At 31.0% G+C, this 12,676-nt stretch overlaps 1 protein-coding gene across 2 annotated transcripts in view; it reads left to right on the forward strand.

Annotated features, from left to right (window-relative positions):
* Positions 1 to 12,676, forward strand: part of LOC147063825 (uncharacterized) — a 457,860-nt gene that overhangs the window by 273,745 nt on the left and 171,439 nt on the right. For both annotated transcript variants that reach the window (XM_085958983.1, XM_085958984.1), the window contains exon 5: positions 1,713 to 1,747. The gene's annotated coding sequence lies outside the window, so the exon portion shown is untranslated. The remainder of the gene's footprint in view (positions 1 to 1,712; positions 1,748 to 12,676) is intronic.

A 12,676-nucleotide genomic window follows, 5' to 3' on the forward strand; every position in this document is an offset into this window, starting at 1 on the left:
TCGTTAAATAAAATTTTGTTTTACTGCGCACTAAGATGAACCCAAAAGGAATGGTGATTTACAACTCTAATTATACTTACATAGGTATACTTAATATACCTACCTATATGACCGTGAACAGGCTAGCCGCGAACTCGATGCGTGTGGGTCTTCATCTGAATGCCGCTAAGACCAAATCCATGTGCAGTGCTGCTTGCATCGACGCCGACACTCCTCTGCGGGTTTCTGGTCTGCCCGTCGAGCTGGTGTCCAGATTCAAGTACTTGGGTGCCACGGTTGCCGATGATGGTGGTATTTCTAGTGAGCTTGGAATCCGCATGGGTGTGGCGGGCTCTGCGTTCAACCAACTTGGAGTCGCATGGAGGTCAAGGCTGTATTCTGTGAGGACCAAATGTCGTTTGTTTAACGCGTGCGTGCTACCTGTGCTCCTGTATGGCTGTGAGACATGGCATCTTACTAAGCTTCAAGAGTCTCGGCTTTTGAGCTTTGAGAATCGATGTCTCCGCAGAATCTTAGGGGTACATTGGTACGACCGCGTTACAAATATCCGAGTTCGTGAGCAGACACAACAGCCTTCGGTGATTGAAGTTATCACGAAGAGACGATTCACGTGGCTGGGACATGTATTCCGGATGCCGCCAAAGAGTGCAGCACTTCGTACCCTTGTGGCACAGCTCCAAGGGTTCCGTCGCCGTGGCCGGCCCTCCCTCACCCTGCAGCGATGCTACAAAAGCGACCTACGTGCTGCAGGTCTGACATGGCGGGAGGCACAGGAGTTGGCGATGGACCGAGGGAAGTGGCGCCAACTTGTGCTTGCCCTATGCCCCAATGTTGGGACGTGACAGGGTGAAAGAAGAAGAAGAAGAAGAAGATAATAGTTATCACTTATTACCATCGCCATTAGCTCTTATATTCAATGTGCATATTGTCTTGTCCTAAAACAGTTTCTTCACTAACTTAATATTTTATTTATTATAAGGTCTTATGATTTGGATCCAAATATTCATTAAGAAAAATAACATAATTAATGTGTATTTTAGAGACCCTCGTTTAAAAATATAACTAAAGATAAGTTTGTTTTATAAATATAATCACGTACGAAATATTATGATATAAATATAGGTGCCCATTTCAGTAATATTATGGAATTAAATCTTAACGTAAAATCTTTTTGTATTCTAGTTAACAGTACATAAATTTAGCAGAAGTTTATTTAACGTTAGCACATCAATCGAGATAACTGCACCCTGTTATACCGACTTTGTTGGAATCTTCAGTTTAGTGCTTTGCAGTATTGTATGCAATAGTTGTTTATTTTGAGGGTATATCTCTAACAACATTGTTTACATATAACGGAAAATATTACATTGACCAGTGAATTTATTATAGGCTAATTAATTTTATGTAGGTACAAACATATCAATTTACATACTTAAGTGACCACCTATTTCATAATGTTGCATTAATTTAGTATTTATAAAAAAATATAAAAATGTTTGATATATTGACACAAATAATAAATTAAGTTAGATTGCAAAATAATATTTTAAAAGCTACTTCTGTTTGCCTGTCAAAATATTTTATGAAATATATATTGGCTTATTAAGAAATATGTATTATAAAATAAAGACAATATATTATTTGTTTATGAAATATTTTAGTTCATAAAAAATTTGAATGTTTCATTAATTTTTCTTTTTCTTTTGTTTTAGTTCCACAAAACTGAAGTTTCCCAAGCTGTTATAAGGTAAAATTATAATAATATAGTTAAATAATTTCAATAATTTGTTATATTGGTAATATAATGTAAATATAAATAACAAATAAATCATTATAGTTTAAATATATTATATTCAAACCACATCTAGCTAAAAACGCATTTTGGTTTGATCCAGAAAAAAATATTTAATTAGGGAGGCCTTCATCTAGGCGTGGATTGAAACATGCTGATGGTGATTTATTCAATATAAAAACGTTGGGCGTTAGTAATTTTTTTTTCCTATAGACCATGTCCGATGATAATAGGATTATATTATTGGCCTCCACAGAGTAGAGGTTTGTATTGACACATTTTTTTTACGAGAAATGGATGTTTGCCACTTGCTCAACTTATTAGGTAGAAAAACAGTATGTGTATTTTTCAGACAAAGGTTTCGAAACTGGGACCCATGGCATTATAAGCCGGCGCATTAGCTGCTCGGCCATCGCGGGCGTGGGGGAAAATATTATTTGTTTAATGTGATTAGCAATAATTTATTTATACATCCGAGATTGGTTGTAGGAAAAAGCCATGCAATGTATCTTTTGAAAAAAATTGAGTATTTGGGATAGAGCCTCCTGCCTCTATATTTGTTGTCACGTAATTAAATAATAATTATACTATGAAAATAGAGATTAACTTATGCCGGTCTCACACAATAAATTAAAGTTTGAGGAAATAAATTAACAAAATGTATTAACTTTGATGGTTTATATTATAAAGTTTTGCTAGTAAAAGAATGAGTGAGATAGTAAGATGTGAAATTGAAAAATATAAAAATTTTGTTGACAAGAAATTATTAAACAGTAGAAAACTTTATTATAAATGAAAACCGAATAGTTATTATATTATTTCAATAAAAAACATACAAAAAGCTATATTACCGGAACTCTGTTATTTCTGAAACTTTGCATTAGTAAAATGAAAAAAGATGACCATAATATGAAAAAAATACAACGTAATATTCAACACGATGACGCCATAGCTAGAAGATGATTGCCAAACAAAATAGTCTGAAAAGACGAGTTGTCTATATCCCGCAGTCAAAGTTGTTATTCTGTTGTCCAAACTAAACTTTGTACCCGCATTGTCTAAGAACAAGGAAAGTTTGCCAATTGAATGACTGGTCCGCAATGCAAACAATATTACTGCAATGTCTTTTCTCTCCGGTCCAACTGCGCTCCAGATTAATTAAATGCCAATATAAATTGATCAATTTTAGCAGAGTTTCAAAATACTTCATAAAATATTCCAATCGAATATGATTTGTTGTTATAAAAGTTTCCCGATGACAAGAGAATTAATTTTCTCTTGCGACCGATCCAATTAAACGGAACATAAAATTATGTTTCTCTTTAATTGGAAAACTGTCATGAAAAATTTATACTTATTATAAATTATAAGAGTCTTAGTTATTTCTTCAATTTAATCAGTTAAGGATCAATATAATTAATTCTATCGATGATTGAAGTTATATGCACGCAATTTTTTTTTAAAACGTACAATATTTTTTTTGTAATATATATTATTTTACTTAGTTAATCTTTCATCAACTAAACCTAAATAAATTTGTTCACTTACAAATTTTATACTAAGTAAATATCCACCCACTATAGGCGCGCGGCTTCGGCCTGTAGCGTCGTGGGTCCAAGGTTCGAATCCTGGGTCTGGCAAGTTCACATAAATTGTTTTTCAATTTGTGTATGATTCAGAGTATGGACATAAGAGGTTGATCAAGTAGCTGACATCCATTTCTCGTAAAAACCAAATCTGTTAATACAAACCTCCACCCTGTGAAGCCCCATAAATGATCATATTAGGATCGGACATGGTCGAAAGAAAGAAAAGAAGAAATATTGCAAAACCTATAGTTTATACTGTTATCAATAAAATCAATCATTTTAATGGATCACCTAAAAAGCTACTGTGTAGTGGTAGGAGCAGCATCAAATATTTTTAGGCATAGTTTATCTAAATACACACAATAATTAATAGTTAACTCAAAATATCTAAAATGTAGGCTTATTCATATATTTTATTATTAACCGCATGATAACAACTACAATATTTACCTATGTGCAATTGAAAATTATTAGTTCGCAATAATCATACTACCGTAGACGACTGTCAGAGTGTCTATTTTTGAAGCCGTTGCTCACAGGTTGAATCCCATCTAGGACATAAGCGTTTTTTATTTTGAACGTCGTGTTTAGATCCAAATTGAGAACATATTATTATGTTTATTGAGCCGAATAACTTGAATGAATAATTATTAATTGAGTTAGCATTTACTTGGTAGAATTCCATTTTACAAGAAATGAATAATTTATAATTTATCAAGAAATTAAACATAGCGTTAACGTAGCATTCAAAGCTAATAATAATCTAGGATTAAACTTAAAAAATAGTAAAGATAAAATCAACAAACTGGAGAAAAGCGGAGTTTATAAAATAACATGTGGCACATGTAGTCTATGCTACATTGGTCAATCTGGCAGGTCAATAAAAACTCGTTTTGAAGAGCACCTCCGGTCTTTTAAGAATGGTAAAACAGATTCTCAGTTTGCTAAACATTTGATATCAAACTCGCATAGCATCAGTAACAATGAAACGCCACAATGTTTGCATATATGTAATAAAGGTTTAAAATTAAATTTACTTGAACAGTTAGAAATTAATCGCGAATTATCCAAAAGTAATGACATAATTAATGAAAATTTGGTAATGTATTCGTCGCCACTATTAAATATAATCTAAACACACGATTAAGACAATTATACTAATAATATTTTAATTGATCAATAATGTCAATAAATAACCATCGAATACTGTAATTTTGATAAATTTTGAAAATTTCGATATCCATTTTAAAAAAACCCACTTAGGGTTTTCAAAGTATTAATAATATTACAATTAATAATAATGTAAAAATTCATAATATTGCTGGAACGAATAAGAAAATGTATTCTGTCTCTATCTATACACGTATAGTATTTAAGCAAAGGCAAACGGCCTATCTGAATAGTCTTGATAATGGTGTTACAACCGAAATAGCTATCGACAAACCTTTTTAAAAAAACCTGTAGAATTTAATATTAATTATATTTTCATTTCTTGTTGAATGAATAACTTACAACCATATCTCGTGAATCGTAATATTATATTATGAACCCTTTTGATATGGTGACTAAGGTCAATGATGATAAATATTTTTTAAATAATCCCTAGAAAAATTAAAAAAAAATTAAAGTTTTATTTATAATTCTGTTTTAGACTCGCACGCTAATTATTGTAGTATTTAGTTTTTTTGGTTGTCATTATTACAATATTTTTCGTCATTATTTCGTTAATATTTTGGGTTCATCGCAAAATTCATTCTCAACATCTCATTTGTTTAAAAACTGCTGTGTTAGGTCACTAACAAACTTTTATGCCTTTTGTTTGGTAATTATTCCGATTTAAAAGTGCGCTCAACATAAGAATACTATAGCAGGCATAACTTCGAAAAGAGATGAATAAATAGTGCGGCCCATTGACTAGACATCGCACGCGCTATGTAGACAGATTAGGATTTAACTCTATGTACAGCGGCGTAATTTCAAAAAGAGATCCATAGATGGCACTGCCCATTGACTGGACTTCGCAAGCACTGTGTAGACAGATTAGGTTTTAACTCTTTGTTGACTCTCACAGGTCTTTCATAGATCTCTCGCAGCCAGTCAGTTTAGTTTGATTAGCTATGACCCTTTTGATCATACAGTTCCTCTACTTTGAGACTAAGCACCTTAAACCATGGAGATTCGTAACTAGTGATAAGTGTGGTATCTAGTCTTTAACTGTGATACCTCCCTTAACTGAACTAATCATTTGGCAAGTTCATCTGGTTATTTGGTCGAACGAGTCATCTTATCTTGTTAATCTATTTTCGTGTGCCGTTTGAAGTATTTTCTGTGAACTCTGAATAAATACTAAAACCGGAAGTGTTTCTATTTTATAACTTAAACATACTATATCTGGCGACCAACGTGGGCCCAAAGTGTTTCTAAGTTATAAATAAATAAAAATTATCCTATAATGCGTATTTTTTAAATGTTATACGCGTAAATTATGTATGTTACTAATTCTTGTTAGTTACATTTTTTTTTATTTTTTACCTACATATAAATAATTACAAGATAAAAAGAACTTTTTATATTACCACGTTTTTAAGTTTTCTGTTGAATCATATAAACTTGACAATTCTATGTATTAATAAATACTTTTTTTGTACTTATTAGAGTATTACGTAGAAATACTGAATAAATATAGAATACTGAAATGTCTGATATTGATTTCTATAGTAAAGCACGTATATATTAATAATTTAGTTGCTTGGACCCCCTTAGCAACCAATAATAGAGTTTTACTTTTTACGATTTTTTTCCGAAATAACTTTCTATACAAAACAGATTTAACTGAAAATGAATTCAATTCTACTTAAAGATGGCTAGAAGTATTAAAATAATGCATTGTCATCGTGTTCTGATATATTCTAAAAGTTTAAAATGTCTAGCTAGTCGGGAAGTTAGTTGAAAATCGATTGCAAGATTTTTACTGGATAAACAACCACCGGACAAATAAGAATACGACCTAATAAAAACGTTGTAAAATATCCCCAGCTCATATGTAGGTACAGTTCACTTTTTTATGTGACACTTAACAAAACATAATATCTGAGTACTCGTCATCCAATAGCGTAATATCTAAAAATATTAAGTTAGCATATTTATTATTAGACAAGACGATGCCTCATTAAATCGTTATTTATTAAAGTTTTTCAATTCGTCATACACGAAGCACCTCAAACTCATCACGACCGACAAGTCGTTATTCGTAGTACAACGATAGCGTCAAATTATTTCCTACGTGCACATCACCGTTTACCCCAGCGCTTGCGACCTCAGAAAAATAATTCTCGCAAACAGATGTTTTCAATAATACCATAAATTTATTTTTTATTCGTTTTTATTCGTATTAACACTATCGACCGAAGGTACTTGCTGGAATTTGAATTTTAATTCTAACGTATTGTACTATTCCTTTTGAGCCGTTATTTGCGACCCTGGTGTCACCTTTCAGCATTTTCAGACACTTCGTACTACACTCACCAAAAGCAAATACGCGCTGACAACAAATTAATTCTAAAACTTATATAACATTTCAATACAATACAGTAGGTAAAAACTTTATCACCTACCTTTTAAGTCAAGGATCACAATTAAAAATTAAAAAAAATACGTAGGTTTTGAAAATAGGTTTCTCATAACATAATAATATATTCCAAGGTAACATCAACTTTGAATGGTATTTTCATGCAAAATTCCCTAATTATTTATTTAATATAAATATGTTGGTTATTTATTGCATGGAAGTCTTTTTTGTTTTGATGGAAACATTTTCATTGTTTCGCTAATTATAATATAAAATGTAAAACCGTCTTTATTGTTGCTCAGCTGGCAGTGTGAGTAAAGCTTAAAAATTGAAGCCTACACGATTGTAATTTTATAATTTTATAAAGAGGATTTATAATTCTAAAATTATTTTAAATACCCGTGTATTAATCCTCGAAAAAATCAAATTTCTTAGTACCTATTTAGATAATATGTAAGTTATATTCAGGGTTATTTTGTGAGTTTTCTCTGGAATGCAAAATATTTTTACTTTGAAATGCATTATAGAGTATAAACAGTTTATAACTTTAGAAACTTTAGATATAATAAAATCCTAGTTACATCGCCGGTTCTAATAATACAAAGCATAAAGTTCTCTGTCGTTACATCTCTGTTTTTAACGGATGCAATTTCTGCGCAGTCGCTAAATGCCAAACACTAAACGAAACAACTTTGTGATCGTGTAACGATTACTCTTTTTCCCTAAGCGTTGAAAGTTCAGCGGAGTTTGTTGCAATTGGAATAAAATTGCATATCGGCTGTACGGCGAGGCAGCCTCGATGCAGTTATTATTACAATATTTTCTGTTGCATGATTAAATAATGCGGTTTCCGTGCATTGCATTGTACTTTTGGTATTGCATCCGACTTGGTACTTTTGTTTAATGGCAATGGAGAAGACAGCCAAGCTATGCTCTAGGCAGTAATTCTAAGAAATTGTCTATACTCCCTGATAATACAATAAAATTATACTATTCAAAATACCCATACTTATCATAATATACAGTAATAACACTGGAGTGTTTCTAACAAGTATAATTTTAACTGTTATTTTTATAGTTTTAACACACTTCTTATATGAAATTATATGAAATAAACCTTATTTTAAAATTATATAACAATGTTTTTAAATAATACCAATCTTTTAGGTCTTTAACCAAGTATTAATAATGGTTTGATTATACTATAATTATGGTAGAAACTTAATACATTAATTTTCTTGAGTATTGTTGGTATCAATCATGAGTTTATGTATTGACCGTTGTAATAATTTTATATTTAAATAATTATACAGTAGAAATGGTAGGATGTTTGCATCTGAGACTGAGGATTATAGGTTTGTACTCCACGTCTGATAGATTCATAATATATTGTTTTAGAAATGAATATTTAGATCGGAATCGTGGACATAGATAGTTCCAAAAAACTCCATACAGGATTGTAGACCCAAGTACAAACATCATTTTTTAACTACATGAAAACTAATTGTTTCCAATTTTATTATTATATTTATTTATATATTTAAACGCACGGTTACGTGATATAACTCATTAAAATTATTTTAAACATTACTTTTAATTCAATAATAATGATAAAGTAGTACAGTAAAGTTTTGTAGTCCGAAAAAAGATGTGTTACCATAGGAACTTGTAGAATAAACAAAATTCAAAACCATATTATATTTAGAAATTATCGTTATTTTAATAACGTAACAAAATTTGTACTGACGTAAAAATATTAAATGACTATAATTACTAACAGTAAATACCGTTTTTCTAACAACTCATCTATTACAGATAATGTTATATTATTCTGTAGTATCTTTAGAGTTAATAAAAAAATTGCATTTTAAGGGCGGACGTGCTCAGCTCATAAATGATAATAAGGCTTCAAAATTATATAAATAGATTATCTACAACGTTTAAGGAATGTCCAGGATCATGCTTTGAAAATAGAACAAAAGCTCCATTTTGACCTACGCTGAGCATGTCCCCTCTTAAACAATTACGTGTTTTAAAAATATATACGAGATAACATCACATACAAAATAAATATACAATTGATATTATTTTAAATAATATGGAAACATTATGAGTATTTTATGTGGAAAAAAATCAAATTAAATAATTAAAACGCGTAATAAATTTAAATCGCATATATTGTTTAAGTAATTATTTCAAAGTGATAAAATATAATTCATTCGTATGGGAGTTAAACCGTAGATAGTTTTTCTAACTGAATTAAGAAAACACTTGTCGGTAATGTAGGACGAGTTTCCGGGGAAATTCACGAGCTACGAGGCGGGAAAAGAGGGAAGTAGAGCCTCTTCAACAAGTGGCGGAAGTGGTGTAACTGCGGGGTAGGACTGCCCCTAATAAAGTCTGAGTGTGTAATTCTCCCGCTACCCCTAGAGTGGAGAAAAAACAGACTTTGCACGCTTTAGTACTATAATTTTGTGTATATTAGCAAATAAAATATATTCTTAATTAATAACACGTGTTTATTTCATTAGAGTATTTAATAAAACTTTTAATAATATAATAAAATTATTTTGTTTGAAAATATAAATAATACTATAAAGTTGTTACCTACTTATGTACGATATTGTATTTTCACTTAACAATTAATAATGAGTGTACTTACAAAATAATGTTTAAAATAAATTAATACGTCAAGACTAGTTTTTAGATAGTTAATAAATAACGGTTTAAGGGCTCGATTAGAATAATGAAAGTTTAATCTTATAAAATTCCTGTGAAAATATTTTTAGATTTTAACAATCTTATCCACTAATGGCCCCTTGTCGAAGCTTGGTAGCGAAAATAATAATTAAGTTTAAAACTCTCTCTCCTAATTTATTTTATATTAAAATTTGTATCCGACAGACATCAGCGTTGCCTATGTGACATTCCTATTCATAATTTCTCTTTACAAATTATCAACTTGATCCTTTCAAAATTGTCTGAATGGAGGATTTACACAGTATAAAGTTCTTGAGATAATTTTGTCTCAACGTTTTGCTCCCATTCAAAGTTCATTCGTTTAAAGTAACTATTATGGTTTTGCTTTCATGAAGTTAGTTACGTAAGCTAAAAATAATGAATTCGTACGATTTAACTTTTCTAATTATTCTAATATCTATTTTGTATGAAACTCTATAGAAACAATAAATAGCACATGGATAATCCGTAAACTTTGATATTATATGATAAAAGACAAGAGTTACTATACTTAAAGCTTTTGGTGGATTGTACGATACAATGTTTACTTTCAATTAGCATATTATTTATTATAGAAGTACTTCTAACAAACTGTTTGTGTTTTCAGTAATCAACTTTGTTGGGAATTTTAGAATACGCCAATATTATAATATGTAGATCTGTTTTTATCTTAATGCCAGATGGTAGAGTACTTTTTAGATGAGACAAATCGGACTTTAGTCTCAACAACATGCTCAGTCGTTTTTATGTCTTCGTACTTACATAAAAGAGATGGATTTCATCCCTGATTATATTATATATTATATTAAACAAACATCTGCTATTATGCAGAGGAACTATGCGGTTTAGGTCTACAATATTTTTACGTGTTAGTTGACGTTCTGATATCTCTACTATTGGGTCAACTACAAATTTGGAGTACCTTACCCATTATACCTGCTATTTAAGATGCCAGACTTCTCCAAACTTTTCATTCTTTTAAACTAGCTACTCTCTTGACACCCAGTTTTTTTAGATATTACTCGCCATATAGGTTCGATATATCAATGTACAGCGGAATTATTTACAGTTTTAGTAAATTGTTTATACTATATTAGAGTAGCTGCGTCCTGCTTGAGTTTTGGTGGAAGAATATTTGAAAGTACCGATAGTGAGATAGAAGAGATTATAATGAAAATTTCTTAAAAGATTTCTTAAGGGTATACAATTATAAAATTCATAACTACTTGGATATCTATATTTGTTTGAAATGTTTTTTAATTTCTTCGTGGGATTATTTACAAGCATTCTGTACTAGCAAGTTTCATTTTTTATGTTCACACCAATGTCACATATCTTGTAATTTTTTTATATAATTTATTAGTTACTACACTTAATTTAATGTTTAACGCAATCACTGCTGACTTTTAATTACCACATTTAAATAACACGTTAATTATATCTAATGACCAAGTACTCCAAACGCGCCAGTCGTGGTGTTAGCTCTAAATAAGTTAACCTACATTGAAAATAGTGAGAATTTAATGACTTATAACATCTTGTAAATGTACGTTAATTTATTGTTAATAAATTATCTCAAAAAATTAAGTCAACTATTAAAAATCGTCATACCATAATATGATGTCTACAATTCCAGTTTAAAAACTATACCATAATAATAATACTGATAAGATCCAATGAAGCCAAAAAGTTGCGTGTACACATAAAATAAGACACTTTCCAAAAAAAAATGCAAAACTTTTTCCTCGCATCTTTGCAAAAACTTATCTATGTTGAAAAGAAAAAAAATACCCAGAGGGTGTGTTGACAGATATCCGCTGAATAAAACCACCTAATTGCAAAGACAGACCCCTCTCGTGTGGGGGATGTTGCCCCTTCAGGTCCCTCTGAAGCGACCCTTAAATATTCATATGCCATTCCATATGGACAAACAACTTCTCTCTCCCCTTTGACTCGTAGACCTATACAAATCGCAACTTCGTTTTGCTTGCTATTAATAGGTAAAGTTGTGATGTTCATTATATGAAAATATCTTTCTAAAATGTACACATAATTATTAACATTCAATATAATATTTTGTGACTACTTTTAGAATTATAACAATTAAAACAACAAAAAAAACTTATATTAAAAATTAAAAAAATGCAAGTTTCTCCTAGGAAATGTCATCGCAGACTTTAAGTTTGCCTTACAAGAAAAATAAAGACTTTCATTTAATTTCATAAAACGCAATATTTAACACTATGTGTCTAGTGCAATCTTTGCATACTAAACGCTTACCTAAAAAAGCTGACTTGGCGAGAAGAACCCCAATTCTTGAACAACATTTTTTTTTTTAAGTTAACGCCTACGATAATTTTTTTGTCGATTATTTCTAAACCATTGTAAATGAATTAGGTAATATATATTATATAACACATATAGAACTTTGGGTGATAATAATATACACATTGAATTTCCGCCGCTGTTTTTTCTCTCAGTACCGTTTTATATCAAAGTTTTTAGTACATCTCTTTCACCAGGGCCAGTTGTATCAAATCAACACCTCAAACATTAAGATGCTTACAGAATCCTAATTGCATAATTTATAATTATTATAATTTACCCAGCTACTATAATTAATAAGATAATTACGTTAAACTGATGGTCTACGTAGTAATTAATAATATACTTCTTCTTCTTTCACCCTGTCACGACCGAGCATTGGGGCATAGGGCAAGCACAAATTTGCGATAACCCTCGATCGATCCCCAACTCTTGCACCTCCCGCCATTCCAGATATGCAGCGCGTAGATCGCTTTTGTAGAACCGCTGCAAGGTAAGGGAGTGTGTCACACTCTTTGGCGGCATTCGTAATACGTAAAACGTCTCTTCATTTTTACCTCAATCAACGAAGGCTGCTGTGTCTGCTCACGAAGTCGGGTATTTGTAACGCGGTAGTACCAATGTACCGGTAAGATTCGGCGGAGACATCGATTCTCAAAGCTC

The sequence above is a fragment of the Rhyacophila brunnea genome, unplaced genomic scaffold (genome assembly GCF_057557595.1).
Source record: "Rhyacophila brunnea isolate RB1 unplaced genomic scaffold, BYU_Rbru_1.0 scaffold_8, whole genome shotgun sequence".
Lineage (NCBI taxonomy): Eukaryota > Metazoa > Arthropoda > Insecta > Trichoptera > Rhyacophilidae > Rhyacophila > Rhyacophila brunnea.